Source organism: Peromyscus eremicus, chromosome 8a (assembly GCF_949786415.1).
Source record: "Peromyscus eremicus chromosome 8a, PerEre_H2_v1, whole genome shotgun sequence".
In the NCBI taxonomy this organism is placed as follows: domain Eukaryota; kingdom Metazoa; phylum Chordata; class Mammalia; order Rodentia; family Cricetidae; genus Peromyscus; species Peromyscus eremicus.
Genome location: NC_081423.1, coordinates 32260623 through 32268503, shown reverse-complemented (window position 1 = coordinate 32268503; position 7881 = coordinate 32260623).

Here is a 7881-nt window from a genome sequence, read left to right as displayed (position 1 = left end):
AACAGATTTACCTGATCATACAGGAGATTCTGAGTGCACTTTATTTATTATAGAAAAATAATTATTATCTTTTTATGTGTTTGGGTGTTTTGCCTGAATGTAGGTCTGTGTCTAAGAAGGGTGTCAGATCCCCTGGGCTGTTGTGAGCTGCCATGTGGATGCTGGTAACTGAATCCAGGTCCTCCAGAAGAGCAGTCAGTGCCCTTAACTGCTGAGCCATCTCCCCAACCCCTAAATATGTTAAGTGTGTGCAAAAACAAGTATGCCAACTTGTTCATGATTCTTCAATTTTCCTATGCTCTAATGTGTATTCTTTTTCTCTGTGTTATTTCTTCGTAACTTTCTAAGTTTGCAATCAGGCACATTGAGACTAGTTATGAAATTATTATATAAGTTATTTTATTTTTATAAGCATATGTTCACTGTAAAAGTGGATTTTGTTGTGACACTTTCACATAGGCAGAAAACTGTGTGTATTTGTTGTGTGCTACTAAAACTAAGCTGGAAATTCCATGAGAGCAGATGCTGACTCTGTCACATTCACATTTGTCCCATGGCCCTGCCCTCCCATAAGCCTGGAGGAACCTCTGCTCTTGGGAAGCCGAGGTCAAGGGGTCAGACATTATTCTTCTTATCCAGGATTGGCCAGTGAGAAGATGGACTTACATGTGTGATACATAATGTCAAAAAAAATTTAAAACTTTGACCATAAAGTTTATTGTCAAGTCTGGGACACTTTTATTGTGAAAACAATGGACCGTGACTAGAGGGCAATGTCAGGCATGGGGAAGGTAGGCTCTGGTACTGTGCACTATAAACTACGAAGCACAGCTCCTGACCCAAAAGAAATATCTCACAGGGGTTAGGATGAGTCCTAGGTCCCATGTTCCATCAGACATTTGTGGATATGAAAGCAATATATTCCTTCCCTCTGGGTTATAAATACCCTGGGCCAGGATGGTGTTCAGAATGGCGCTTTGTTTGAATAGTTTGATTTTTGTTGGTAGCTCAAGCTGTCCAGGAACTTGCTATGTAGGCCAGGCTTGCTTGAAATTTATGGTCCTCCTACCCCAGTCCCCCATGTGTACCTAGTACCTATATTTGATCCCTGTATAATATATCAATAGTTCTCTGCATATCACTCACAACTCAAAGATGTAAGGTAGCTCCATAAGGGCAGGCAAAGGTGTGGACTCAAAGGGGAGAGCCACAGTTGGAGACGCTCTTAAATGCCTTCCTGAGAATGTGCTGAAATGGGGGGGGGGGGGTCAGATATAATATGAAGAAACTTACCTTCAAACTCCTGTATTCTCGTTCTGGTTGGTCCCTCAGGACTTCCTGACCAGTTTCCTTACTCTGTCCCCATTGGCCCTGGCTCTTCCTTTGGGTCTCTTTCGTCATTAGTTTGGGAGCTCCAGTTCCAGGGCTGGCATTTACGGCTTTCTTGAGAGCCACGGCTTCACCCTCCTCACTTACTCTGTGTGGTAAGCATTGGCATGGACAGTGAGAGTTCTGTAGCTCAGGTGAGCGAGCAGTACGTTAGAGCAGGTGGCAGGACTCAGTGGGTAGACGTGCAGAAGCCAGTGTGACCCATTTCCACACTGTCGTCCTCTCCACAGAGTCTCCTTTCTCTCACACTGCCCTTCGCATAACTGATGTGTCACAAGGCACAGTACAGCATTTTAATTACCTGTGTTTAATGTGCAACCATAAGATTGTGACATTTTGCATATACATCACTTTGGGAAAATTCCTAGTTTCTTTGGCGTTCCCATCATTGTGAGAGGAGGCTTTTGTCTCTTTAAGCCCCACAGTCTGAAACAGAGAGTTTCCAGGGTGACACGAGCATCCCTAGATGAGAGGTTGGTGGACGGAGATTGGATCAGATGGGGCAGCTATTTCCTGTCCCCTCTCACCTAGTAAGAGCAAGCACAGGAAAAGGACAATGAGATTAATTTAATGCTAGAACTCCCTCTACAGGGTGTCTTGCTGAGTCTTCCTGCAGGACACCCAAGAAAAGATGAACGGCAGCCATTTTCCCGTCATGCCATCCCAACTTCACAGTTCCTGTACCAGCTGTTGGTCCGTTTCCAGTTTCTATTTCTGCACCAGCACACCCTTCCTCCTATTGTCTGTCTGTCTCTCTCCCGTGTGCTGGTTACTTTCTTCTACTGTTGTTGGGGGTAGTAGGGAAGTGAGTAATTTTCCATTCTTTCTTGAAGCCCTCCACTTTGACCTAATTCTCCCCTTGTCTTTCCTTACTGTCTTACTAACATTTCCCCACCTTCTTTCTCTCTGCTTGTGAGGCCATCAGTGAGTTCCCGAGTTGAAGAGTTGTGTGCGTTAGGAAGGCACAGCACAAACTGAGAGAGGTGAAGTGGAGCTCCAGAAAAAAGTGCTGATGTGGGACAGAGAACAGTTTCTCTCCAGAGAACACTGGGAGATGAAGTGGCTTCTTCCATAGTCTCATTCAAAGGAAGAGAAATGAAGCCACCACCTGTACACCCAACAGATGAGTTGAGACACTTGAGCTGAGACAAAATTTTCACAAGGCTGTTTTGTATAATATCAATATTACTCATCCAAAGAGTATTTGCTCAGAACATAATGTAGGCATTGTTTTTAAGAGCCTGGGATGACTACAGTATGCAAAAGAGGCACCAGGAAATGTAAGTCAGCAAAACTCACACAGATAAAACACACTGTGCACTGCTATTGCTTGCCGGTGGGCCACACAAGGCGGCAAAGAGACTCAGAGTGAAAAAGGAATTCTAAATAGGGTGTGAGGGGAGGGTTCAGTGGGTGACGGGGAGATAAGTTAGCAAGGCAGGACAAGTCTGGGAGAAGCCCTCTGTGGGGATATAGCACTGGACAGTCAAGGCCTTGAACCTGGTGTCGGCTTGCAGTGTTGGGATAACATAAAGTGGACATTGAGACTGGACATGAGGGAATTATGGGGGAACAGATGGGAGGAGGTCTGGGTGGTGGGGGTGGTAGGGTGGGGGGGGTGGGGCCTGCTGATGAAAGCCTTTCCTGCTGAAGCTTTTATGTTTACAAAGATGGATTGACTGTCAGTAGCCTGGGGTATGGGACAGGTTATGTAATGATGGAAAAGTCACAGAAACAAGCGATTCCTGAGGTGCTGCATATGCATAACGTAATGAAATACCTTTTATTTAGAAGCTAAGACCAGTTAGGGAGCGTTGCCATCATGCAGAGTAGCAATACAAGTGCTAACGTCAGGGAGGAAGTGGCAGACATAAAGGAGTCAGGAATGGGTGTGTTTTAGAAGAGTCAGATGATGCAATGAATGAATGAATGAATGAGAGAAGGCTAGCCCTTGAGAGTAACCCCAGTGGGGTAACCTGCAACCAGACAGACCTGTCATTAACTGTGGTGGGAAGTAGAGTGGTGTTGCCCCATGGATGAGGAAGACTTGTGCATGGCACTTTACCTAGAACAAGGCTACTGGTGTTTCAAGGGAGAGAGTGTAGAATTGTGTAAGAATTCAGTGGCTCCCATTAACCTTACCTGCTAAGAAAGCATATAGCCACATGAGGGCAGCAGAGAGCCAAGAGTCCAGCCAGGACAGAGAGTAAGGGATCCAGCTTTGAGCTTATTTTCCTTTTGAATTTCTTAGTTTTAAATTGTGTATTTTTGTATTTGGGGTTGGTTGGTTTGGGTTTAGGTTTTCTTTGTGTGGGGGGAGGGGCAGTGTCTGATGTAGCCCAGTTGTCACTATGTCACCAGGATGACCCTGAACACCTGATCTTCCTGTTTGTACGGTTCAAATCTTGGATTTGCAGGCATGCACCACCATGCCCAGGTTAACTTTTGTTTTAAGAGGTGATGTTAGACATTGTTTTGCTTAGGTTTTCTTCACTGTTATTGCTGAAATATGAGCTTTTGTTATCAATAAAACAGCCAGAAACATTTTCATAGAGATTTGAACATAGCCTTTGTGGGGAGCCCACAGAGGCTTCCTAGTGAGAAATTACTCAGGGTCAGAGAATCTGGGCTTGCTTTACCCAGCAGGGCTGCATAAGGGGATGATGTGACCACAGTCATGGTTACCAGATGTTTTGAAGGGTCTACACTTGGCTCTACGGTGTGCTTTGATCTTGCAGGGGGAAGGTCTTCTGCCTCTCCCCTTGGCATTGTTATAAAAATCCCTTGTGCATAAAGGAAGCTGCTGTCAGTTATTGACTCAGGCCTTCCCGAAGCTATCCTGTGTTTCTGTCTTTCTTCTCATCGTCTAGGTCTCTCTTTCTATCGTTTCTTAATTCCTCTCTCCTCCACCTAAGAACTCTTCAAAAGATGGGAGCCTGTCCAGGATAAACTGAAGAAGAGGGAACTGGAGTGGGGAAGCTGTCAAAGGTATACCTGAGGATGTCCTCATGACAGACTAATAGTTGCCACCAATAGCTGCCTGGGAGTCCTGAGACAGTGAGCACCCATTGCGGCAGCAATCAGATGCCCATAGAGGTGGAGACTCACACATAAGGTGACCTGGGCAGGTCAATTCTTGGGCTCTCCTTCATGCCCAGAAGCCTCTGCGTCCTGTTCATTTGGTTACTTCAGTGTGTGGAGCTGAGTAGTCACCTGAGAATTATACACATAAAATGAACAGCATCTTTGCAATCAGCAACTGTCACTAACAGCAGCTAATCAGTAATTGCAATCAGTCACTGTCATTCACAAAGACAGCAATGTGGGGAGACAATGGTCGGCTAAGGCTGGCTGTGAACAGTGACTGTGGTCTCGAGAGTCCATGAATGTGGAAGGTTTAGAGACTTTGGCTAAGCCCCCATCTGGTACAGAGGGCAAATCAACTAGGAGCTGCCAAGGAGACAGTATCCAACCCTTCACGCTGACAGTGGAAGGCCCAGCAAAGGGTTCATGCTCCAGTGATGGCGACAGCACTACTGCCTTGGGCTCTGCAGGGACTCAGAGGTCTCCCTGCAGTGATTGCTGATAAGTGCAGGAGGAGACCTGGCTCTCGGTCCGACGCCAAGGATCTCCGTCTGATCCTGGGAGTATTGAATGAGTTCCTCAAGACTCATTCAATGATGAAGCTCCCACAAGTAGACTTAGAGGCTCAGGACATGCCTTGGCAATAGCCTTCCTGAGAGATGCTCCCTCACTTCCATGGGCAACCCAAGAGGCCTCCAAATACACAAACATTTGCATGTACCACACATACTCACAAAGCACTTCTAATATAAGAAAACAAAAATTAACAGGGTATCATGTAATCTTTCAATGCATGTGTATGGTGTGTCTAAATCTGCTTAAACATACCTAGTTTCTCAGATATTTATCATTTCCTTATAGAAACATTATTCCAGCTCTTTTTTTTCTAGTTAGTGAACATATAGTGTAGAACTGATATCCATATATTGGACTTTTCTGCGAGAAGATTTAAAAGCATTTATTCAGAGTATTTACTTGGTACAGACTCTTCAGATTTCTATTAAGTCTTCATCTTTCATCATGTATATTTCTAGGAGTTTTATTATTTCATCTATGTTGGCTTATTTGTTGAGCAAAGACTTCCACAGATCTTTAGAATTCATTTATTTCTACAGATGCCTGCCCCATCCATCTCCTATTTTAGTCATGTATGTCTTTCTTTGGATTAGTCTAGCTAGACTTTAGCTAATGATTTGTAAATTATATTAATTTCCCCCCTAGAACCAACTTTGGCTAGTTTTTGCCAATATTTTCTGTCTGTTCAGATCTTTATTTCCCCACTTTCTCTGTGTTTGCTTTTCTGTTTTGAGTTTCTTAATGGGGTTGGAATAGGTTGTTGGTTTGAGGTCTTATAAAACATAATGGCTGGGCTGGAGAGATGGCTCAGAGGTTAAGAGCACTAGCTGCTCTTCCAGAGGTCCTGAATTCATTTCCTAGCAACCACGTGGTGGCTCACAACCATCTGTAATGAGATCTGGTGCCCTCTTCTGGCCTGCAGTCATACATGCAGGCAGAACACTGTATACATAATAAATAAATAAATCTTTTAAAAAAAAAATCACGACTCTTTATCAAGTCCACCCTATCTGGTATTGTTAATACAGATATTTGAAGCTGTACACTTCTATCAGGCCAACTTCAGCTGCGGCCCATGCATTTTGCTGTTATGTGATTCATCTTCATTCGGTTCCTAGCTTCCTTTTTGACCTGTAGAAATAAACAACATCAAAAGTGAAAGCAAACACGGGCTATTTACTCAGAGCTTGCTATAACAAGGAAGTTGGCCAGCCTGTGTTTAACATTTGGCAGAGAGTAGGTAGGTGGGGGAGTGGGAATGATTTCTAATGGAAAAGTGAGAGGCCTCTGGGTGTTGGCCTGGGAGGGGCTGGTGGAAGATAAGTTGAAATGGGTTTCGTGTGCTTCATTTCAGGAACACTTTTGACATTCTCTAGTGGATCTGGTGAGTTGGAAGCAGAGGCATTAAAAACAAGGAAGGTTAATTTTAATCAATGCTTTAGACTAGTGTACAAAGTAAGGGCTGAATTACAGCCCCTCCATACACGTCATTAAACTTTGTGCACATTCATTTTCCTCCCCGCTTGCCATCCCCCCTGACCCCTTCCCCACATCCAGTTCCCTCTCTTTCCCTAGCTAGTTTGCAGTTCTGCTTTTGTTTTGGGTGTATTCCACTACCATCTCTGGTTCCCACTATCCATAAGATCTCTTCCCCTTTCACGATCCCCTTTCTGGTTTCATGACCTACACATCTTCACGTATAAACACACACACACATACACACACACACACACACACACACACACACACACACACACACACACACTCGTAGACACACAAACACATCGTTTTAAATCTGGGCTCCACGTATGAGAGAGCCAGCAAGACTAATAGCAATTTTTTCTCATACGCACATCACATTTGAAGCTAGCCTTCCCAGAATGCCTCAGGAAGGGACTTGAGATGACTCCTCACCAGCTCTCTCTCTTGTATGTGAGTCAGATAGGACACATGGACTACACACCTCCTCACTTCACTCCAGCAAGCTTTCCCTTCTGGCTTTTTTTGATTGTGTCCACTCTCAGCTAGGTAACCTAATTCTTATCTTTACATTTGTCAGGTTGCAGCAGGCACAGGTTCACTGTCATCTAATTGGTCTTTTTAATTTTTGTATTTATCGCTCTGGTTGTTGTTGTTTGTGAATGTGTTTTGTGGAGGAGGGTGGTTATGCCATAGCGTGTATGAATGTCAGAGAACAATCCTGTGGAGTTGATTCTCTCTTTCCTCCTTTACATGGGTTCAGGAGTTCGATTTCAGGTCTCCAGCAAGTCTGTGTGGCAAAAGCCCTTTTCTTGCTGAGCAGTCTCACTAGTCCTTTCTAACTGAAGTTTCAAAGCCCCTTCTGATGCCCAGTCAGAGACCCTGAGGTGAAAACCGGGTGTACCACACCCAAACCCCTAGATGACACCTCCTAAGGGCTTCTTCTAAGTGTTTCATTACAAACACCCCAAACCCAACCCTTTCACACCTTCCGGAAGGAGAGCACTTGACAGCCATGTGCTTCTCCACCACTTTGTTGGGAGTTGCTCCAGGATGGTTGCCTTGAAGTGGAGACACTGTGGCCACATCTCAGGCCAAGGAAAAAGAAAGGATGGGTCCTAGTCAAGGTTCTGTGACACTTACCACCAAAACTTCAGCCTCAAGATGGGATTTGTTAATGAACTTGCAATATGAGCCTTAAACCATGAAGGAAGGACAGTGGCACTTGAGAAGACACTTCATCCCAAAGGCAAAAGAAAGACTTAAAAAAAAAAATCAATGAATTACCAGCTGTTAAGAAAATGAAACAGTAAGTGCATAAGTCCAGTATAATCTCTCCATAATGAGACCTGA